At 41.5% G+C, this 7,796-nt stretch overlaps 1 protein-coding gene across 1 annotated transcript in view; it reads left to right on the top strand.

Annotated features, from left to right (window-relative positions):
- Positions 1-7,410: 7,410 nt before the first annotated feature.
- The window catches only part of CDH17 (cadherin 17), a 26,760-nt gene continuing 26,374 nt past the window's right edge, over positions 7,411-7,796 (top strand). The window contains exon 1 of the mRNA XM_003205179.4: positions 7,411-7,563. The gene's annotated coding sequence lies outside the window, so the exon portion shown is untranslated. The remainder of the gene's footprint in view (positions 7,564-7,796) is intronic.

Raw genomic sequence — 7,796 nt, 5'->3', positions numbered from 1 at the left:
TTGTATTGCTGGAATAGGCGGCAGCATTTATGTTTGTAGAAGGGAGATAAATTTTCTTAAATATATCTAATGCAGAACTGCATTAATTCTGGTCTACAACATAATTAGAACTCGTAAAATACATTACCTGAATGTGAATGTATTACTAACCAATAATTGATATAATTTCGCCAGTATCCCAAGAACTGCTGCTTTCACTCAGCATTTACTGGAGATCCAGGCAAACAGTTCCTCAGCAACCTGATTTCTGTTTAACAGGTGTGCTTCTAGGCACAGGTCTCCCTTTGGACTGGGAGGAGAACATGCCATGGCAGCGAGCTCACCAGGCACTGGGTGCATGTTTGCTCAGCCCTGCCCTGCTGTACCTGCTCTGGGGATATGGCCTGGGAAGTAGCTATGCAGAGAGGAAGCGCAAACCTGAAAGCAGACTAGAGATACTGCCATGAGTCAAACTGATTGCAACGTCTCGCTGAAGCATTTAGGTAAAAAGGAAACAGCTTTGCACTTCTGTTGCTTCAGTGAAACCTTAGCCTTGAGGTTGGGCTCCCAAGAAGGAAGTCTGTCTTGCCTTTCTGCTGTCTTCAACCACAATATTAACGCCTGAATGCACAACATTTAGTTGCAAATTTGTTTGTCCTGGGTCACTGTGGTCTAGAATGCATGTTGACACTGGGAACGTAGGCCAGCACCTCTGCACCTCTGCTCGTGGGCACTGCAATATTAAAATCATGGCTTATCTTCTATTTGCATTGAACTTGAGATACAACAAAGTCCGATGTAGATATAAACTGATGGGTTTTTCCTACTGACTTTTAACTTGAAAGTTATATGGCAAGCAAGTTTGAGACTTTAAGATAGGAGATGGAGAAGAGCATTGAGTCATACTATTTCAGTTAAGGTCAAGAAGCAGAGGTGTACCTCCAGGGAACTGTTTCCATATAAGTCACAAATGAGGCAGAGAAAGAGCTAAAATGGTCACATGGCAGTCTTTGAAAGTACAGAAGAAGCGAACACAAAGTACATAAGCTGATAGCCCAATACCGCAGCTGTTTAGTCACAGAAGCAGTCCCTTGGGGTCCCAGCTTGTGCATGGCGTGCCAAGGAAAGCTGGTTATCCACTGCTGGCAGGAGTTGAAGCTATGTGGTATTTATGGCATTTTCTATTCTAAGCAGAGGAATTAGTACTTTAAATAATATTAATCGTGGATGGCTGCAACGCATGTACACAGTTCCGTCTTGCAAACAGTGAGCCTTATCTTCTGGTGGCTCAACCACGCAACTAGGCCTTAATCACAAAAACAGATAATTAAACTAAAATGACGTAATTTATTTTTTATCTTTGCCTCTAATGCATGTAATATTCCTTCAAATGAATATATTCAGTCTCAGCATTGATCCAGATCTCAAGAAGGCTCAAGTCCACTTCTAGTACTTCTGTGCAAGTCCATCACACTTCCAATGGAAGGCACTGCTGCAGTCAGACCTTGTGGTCCTGCTGAGATGGGATTAATGGAATTGATGTGTGACTTAATTTTCCAGCAGGGATTACATTTGTGCCCATCTGGCAGTTCTTTGGAAAAGATGTGCAGACAGTGTTGAACTGATCTCCTGCTGCTTTTGTAGTCTAGGCAAAGTGAGATTTGGTGAAGTGTCAGAGGCAGAAACTTATTTTGTACTCAAAGGTGTACAAGTGGGAGAAGGACAAACAGCATCAGCTTCCAGCTACAGAACTGAGGTCCAGCTGCTTGTCTTAGTTTTTGAAAAACATGTTCAGTTTTTCAGGCTTACAGCAGAGCTGTGGGACTTAGGCCTGTCCTGTGTATTTTGGCTTTTCTTTGTATGTCAATCAGTGCAGGACGTAGTGATAGTGGATTTTTGTTAAAAGGCTGAGAGGACATGGGAAGAGCATCCAAGACCTGCTTCGGTTTGCAGAGGAGAGCCTTGGTGCCTGGGCTTTGCTACAAGGTTCATTTCTGATATTTATGAAGTGACTGTTGTATGCCCAGACAGCACAATATGTGATCACAGTGATAAAAACAGCTCCAGAGACTGGTTTGCTTTACTGTACCCATTCCAAAGTCCTATAGGTGGTTATGTATATCCAGGTGATTGACTACTCTCAGACCATCTGCTTCACAGGTCCTAAAGCCACATGCATTTACATGTGCGTGTGAATAAGCAAAAACAGCATTGGCCTGACAGTTTTACTTCTTGTTTCTTGTCATAATACTATCTTGCTGTTTTCTAAACAGGGTTTAGCTGAGAAAAGACTGGTTTCCTATTTTGTTTTGACACAATGTTATGCTTTGTGTTACATTTTGAGCCTTGCAAATTGTGAACTTGTCTTTGTGTGTGTTGAATAATGACCAAAAGTGTTTGTTAAAAAAATTCTTTCTTCAGCATTTCTAACAACAAAATGTAATTTTGAAACACATGGGTCATAACTTCTAATGCATATGTCACTTCAAGTCCTCTTGAGAATTAAGTAGTGGACACCAACATGCTAAAAGAAAGAGAATTTCAGTATGGAGCATGAGTTTTAATCTCCTTTGGAGGTCTTGCAGTAAGTAGTGTAAATACAAGTAATCTCTCGAATATGCATTGTTTATTCCAGAAGAGCTATTTGGTTCCATTATGTCATTGCTTGCATGAAGAAAAAGGGAAACTAAAATCTATCATCTTGACCTGGGCAAGTTTAATAGCCCAAGAGTTTAACAGCATTAGCTCAGCAACCAGCAGGGGCCAGGACCCAATGGTAGCAAAAGGGAATTTTACATCAGGCCTCTTGTTAGAGATGAGGAACTCAAGCTGGTGTGGTTGTTTGTGTGCTGAGGGAGAGGTCAGACATCTGTGCCTGGATGAGGTGAGGGATGTGGCTGGAAGCACAACATGTGTGGGTTAACAGCTGCAGAGCTAGGACTGGCCAAGGCCTTTGAAGAGACACCTTATCAGAGCCAGGCACACTGATTCAGCTTCTGCCTGCTTTAATGGTGGCCACATGTGCCTACACATGAAACTAGACTGGAACATTTTGACCCAAGTCCTGGTCAGGATTTGCTAAACTGCAATGTGCCGTCAGTTTCACCATGAGCTGAGAACAAGCTATGGCATGGATGAAGAGCTGAGGTGGCAAGGCTGAGATGCACTGGTAGCCATGAGAATTTCAGTATAACTGACATGAAGTCCTCCATGGATGGCCAAATGAAGGTGTTGGAGACATACAACAGCAACAGTAGGGACAGAAGAGGCCCTCAGTGGTTTGGAAATAATCTGCTAGCTCCCTGATGAAGTACAAAACCAGAGTTTCCCAGCAGATGAGCAACTCACGGTGATAGCTCCAAAGAAGAAAGAATGTCTTCTGAGCACAGGGGACAATTTAAGGTACCTTATCTGAGCTCCTGGTAGTCTGCTACCAGCTGCCCCAAGCAGGCACTAAGGTTTTGGCCAAGAACTAATTAATTCAAGGGCAGTCAGAAGAATGTATCTACTGGGGCTGCGTAGGTGGTGCGACTTCAAGAGTTGACGCTGTGAGCTTCTGAATACACTTGCTTGTCTTTTCTGTGTTCCTGTTGGTTAATTTAGAACAGGAGTTTAAAATGGGGTCAAAGGGAGGTGATAGTAAAACCCCACAGTATAAAAATTACACTGAGAACTTGTTGAATAGGCAGTACTGTCCTTTGTTCCTATCCCAACATGTGAACACCTAGTTACCTCTCCTTATCTCCTTTAACATGGTACCCTTCTTATGGCTGAGTTAACTGTCCACCTGATCTTCCCAGTTTGTGCTTTTTATCCAAGTTCCCTTTTCCCACTGCTATATTTTGTACCATTTTATAAACATAATTTATTGAAATGTGGACAGGGTTCTAAACAGTAGAAAGGGCAAGGCTTTGAAAACAGAAGAGGGGGGGGGAGTAAAATAAAAGACTGAAGAGCAGCTTAAATGCAATTAATATGAAGTTCTGGAACTCATCATATATTCTCAAGATTGTGAGAACCATAGAGATTTGGCTGAGAAATACGAGACTCAACTGTTTGTATAGAAGGATGAAATGCTGATGGGGATGAAAATCTTTGCTTTGAAGACTACAGAAGAGAGGAGTGATGTAGGTGCCTGGTAATTGTACCACAATCACAGAATCACAGAGTCATAGTTTGAGTTGGAAAGAGCCTTTAAGATCATGTAGTTCCAACCCCCTGCTATAAGCAGGGACACCTCCCACTAGACCAGGTTGCTCACAGCCCCATCTAGCCTGGCCTTGAATGCTTCCAGGGAGGGGGCATCCACAGCCTCACTGGACAACCTGTTCCAGTGTCTCACTACCCCCACAGTAAAGAATTTTTTCCAATTGTCTAGTCTAAATCTACCCAGCTTTCCTGTAGGCCCCCTTCAGGTACTGGAAGGCCACTGTAAGGTCTCCTTGGAGCGTCCTCTTCTCCAGGCTGAAGAGCCCCAGCTCTCTCAACCCGTCCCTGTGGGGGAAATGCTCCAGCCCTCTGATCATCTTTGTAGTCTTTCTCTGGGCCTGCTTCAACAGTTCCATGTCCTTCTTGTGTTGGGGAAAGTATAGTACACTTGAAAAAAAGAAAATTTCTTTAAAACAAGATTGTTGATAAGAAGGGCTTTATAGAAAACAAGAAAATGGAAAGCATTAGCAGGAATAATCAGGTGTCTCTAAAAGAAATGAAGGGCATAGTGTGTTCCAATATAGATGTAGAATTAGGTAGTAAGAATAAATGACTTAAACAAGGCTCTTCAGTGGCCTTAAACTCACTCAAGGAAGCACAAAGACAGTCATAAGTAGTCCTAAGTACCAGAGTTGTAAGTACCAAAAATGAGCACATAGTACAGGTAAATCCAGGCCAAATCAGAATTACTGAGGTTCAACTATGAGTGCAATGAATTTAACATGAAAATACTATATAAGGGCTTTAATAACAGTTACATTGCTCAGGGAATATTGTTTGTAGGAGCCTGTCTGCAGCAGCACTGAGAAGTCTTGCCTGGGAAGATCTAGGTATGGCTTATAGGCAAAGGTGGGGAGCAACTGAACTGAGAACAATGATATGAGCAAGCAGATGTCCGGAAGTATTACCTATGGAGACTAGGAGTGGCCATTCTTTTCGTGTTTTACAATCAGGGGAGTTCCAAGTATAGCAGACACTGTTTCAGGAGAAATGAAGGATCTAGGTGACTGGAAACTCAAGATTCTCTCCTGAGCTATTTTTCTACACCTTCTTTTTTTTTTTCTTTTGGTGCAATCTCCTTTGACACATATTGATGATGTTGTGAAATTATCATACAATAAACATTTTCTAAATGAGAAGAAAGGGAGAGCATCTGAGGTAACGGAGGTCCCCTTAATTTTGGAAGTAGAAGAGGTTTGTGGAGAGGCATGAGGTGAATCGAAACAAAGAGTAAAAGTAAAAAGCCAAGAAGGAAAAGCAAGAAAGTAAAGAGGGAGAAATGTCAGCACAGATAAATGGGAAGAGTGAAAAGGATGTGACTAATGATATGAGAAGAGTTGTTTCTGGAAAAACTGACGTGTTGGATGGTGATTCAGACAATAAACACCTGGACACTTGCCTTCTTTACATCAGATTTACTCAGAGAAGCAGCTGGCTCAAAGATCCAGTCTCAGTGCTGAGTTTCTCCTTGTGATTTTATCTGTGGCATCATGTTATGACTATTTTAAAGCCTTAAGTGCTTCTGGACTTTGTAATATTTTTGACATGGGAGCTTTTTTTTCCTACGAGCTTACAACCTGGTTGCTCTGCAGTTGGGAAATTATTTCAGCCAAGGAAAGATGCTGAGGAATGTGTAAGTCCACCTCTTCCCTTAAAAAAAAATAGATGCATTCAATTAAGCTTATTACCTTTCTTAAATTGTGTGTAAAGTACCCCACTGCACTTCTCAAGAGCAAGACATCCAAGCAGACTCTAATTTCTAATATTTTGAAGACAAAAGTAAAACTTTTTTATATGGTCCTGACTTATGACATCACTACTCAACTTATTCTGCTTTTTCTACTGAAAAGGACGGCTAAAAAGTGAAGTTCAGAAGCTGTTCACAAGAATTTGTTTCCTTAGGCTTCATTTTGAAAGCACTGCTCATTCATGTTCAACTAATACACAATTAATCTGCATGTAAATTACTTTAGCATCAACATATTTCCAAGAAAGTCCAAATTGCCTTTCCCTCATGATATTTACTTAGAAATAATTATCGATGCTTTAATGGAAACTGTTGTTTCTGAGCTGTGCTCCAAAGATAACTTGCTCCTAGCAGGCAGCTTCTGAGAATGTCTGAATCACTCTGAGTACGTGAGCACATGAAGAGCTGTTGTTTTTGAAATAGCTGGAAGCACTGTCTAGAGGTTTTTTTCCTATAGAAAGAAATGCCATTTTCAAGATTAAAGTGTGATCTGGAGTACAAAGAGAAAGTTCACTTTTCCCAGAATTTACACCTTCCAGCTATAAGCAGCTCTAAATGCGTCTTTCTTTGGATGCCAAATTCAGAAAATGCTTAATACACTGCACAGATGATTAAACAATGTTCAGGAATAATATAACATACTTGGGAAATTGACACCAGAAGTTGGAATCTGGATGAATATTAACATTTCATAAGAGAACAAAATCAGACTGTTCAAAGCATCTGAAATAAGCATGGTGTTAAAAAGTGGGTTAGCAGGAAGTACAGCATCATGATTCTTATATTTTTAAGTGTCTCTGTGGGCTTTTTGAGATTTGATTTCAGTGCTATTTGATTTATTTTTATTTTACTATTGCCTCTTACTGTCCAGTTGATTTCAGCTCCCTTTACAGAAACCAGCAGGCAATGGTTCTAACCATTGGGCTAACACCTAAACAGACATAAAAGCTGACACATGGGGTAAAGGAACTATTACATCCATTGTGAGAGGCCCATCTGGAAATGAGCAAGTTATTTGCCCAGTTATGCAAAGTTCATTTGCTGCACACCTCGGGAAGAATTTGAGTCCCCTGAGTCCACAGTGGGTGAATTATTCTTACAAACAGGACAAGTCCTCCCCACACATAGAAAACACATTACACATTACCTCTATGCCCAAAACTCTGTCTTCCATCTCCAAACTGTCCGTTTGACAAGGCAAGCAGCAAACACTTTCCCTACCCAGGGCCATGTTGTCTCCTTGCCACCTCCCATCCTCCTAGAAGGACAACTTTTCCCCTGTGGCCCTAACACATGTTCTGTGCATCACCTCCCTTGTGACCCCACTGGAAAACAGAATTCAGAAGGAAAACCCAAAGGGACATAAAATATACTGGAGGCTGTAAATTATCTTAGAGCTGAACTGCTTCCTTCCGCAGCTGCCATTTTGTGCCACCACACCTAGTCATTAAGAATCAATAATTCTCCATGCTGTTAATGTTTGAGCTGCTGAACCTCTAGGGCGAGTCTCAGAAACTCTACACTGTGCGGAGACGCACAGACGGACACGGCCAACCTGTGCAAAGGCAAGCAGCACGGCTGGAAGAAAGAAGCATTTTTTAGATCAAAAGAAGCCTTTTGTGTTACAGGTAAGGGGTGAGCTAGCTGTCGTTTCACTGAGAGATTTTAAAGGCTGAAACAAGAGGTTTGCTGAAAGCTTTGCTGGCAGTGTTGGGAACTCAGCTGTCCTTGTAAAATGGATGTCTGCTTGTGCTGAGGCTGTCTGGTTTGTATTTGATTTGGATCTATTTCCCCTGTTTTCTCTTCACTGAATTTTAACATCTGAAATCAATCATTTTAAGGAAATCAACTCTTTTTTTTC

Source organism: Meleagris gallopavo, chromosome 3 (assembly GCF_000146605.3).
Source record: "Meleagris gallopavo isolate NT-WF06-2002-E0010 breed Aviagen turkey brand Nicholas breeding stock chromosome 3, Turkey_5.1, whole genome shotgun sequence".
Taxonomy (NCBI): domain Eukaryota; kingdom Metazoa; phylum Chordata; class Aves; order Galliformes; family Phasianidae; genus Meleagris; species Meleagris gallopavo.
This window is presented reverse-complemented; position numbering and strand designations above follow the sequence as displayed.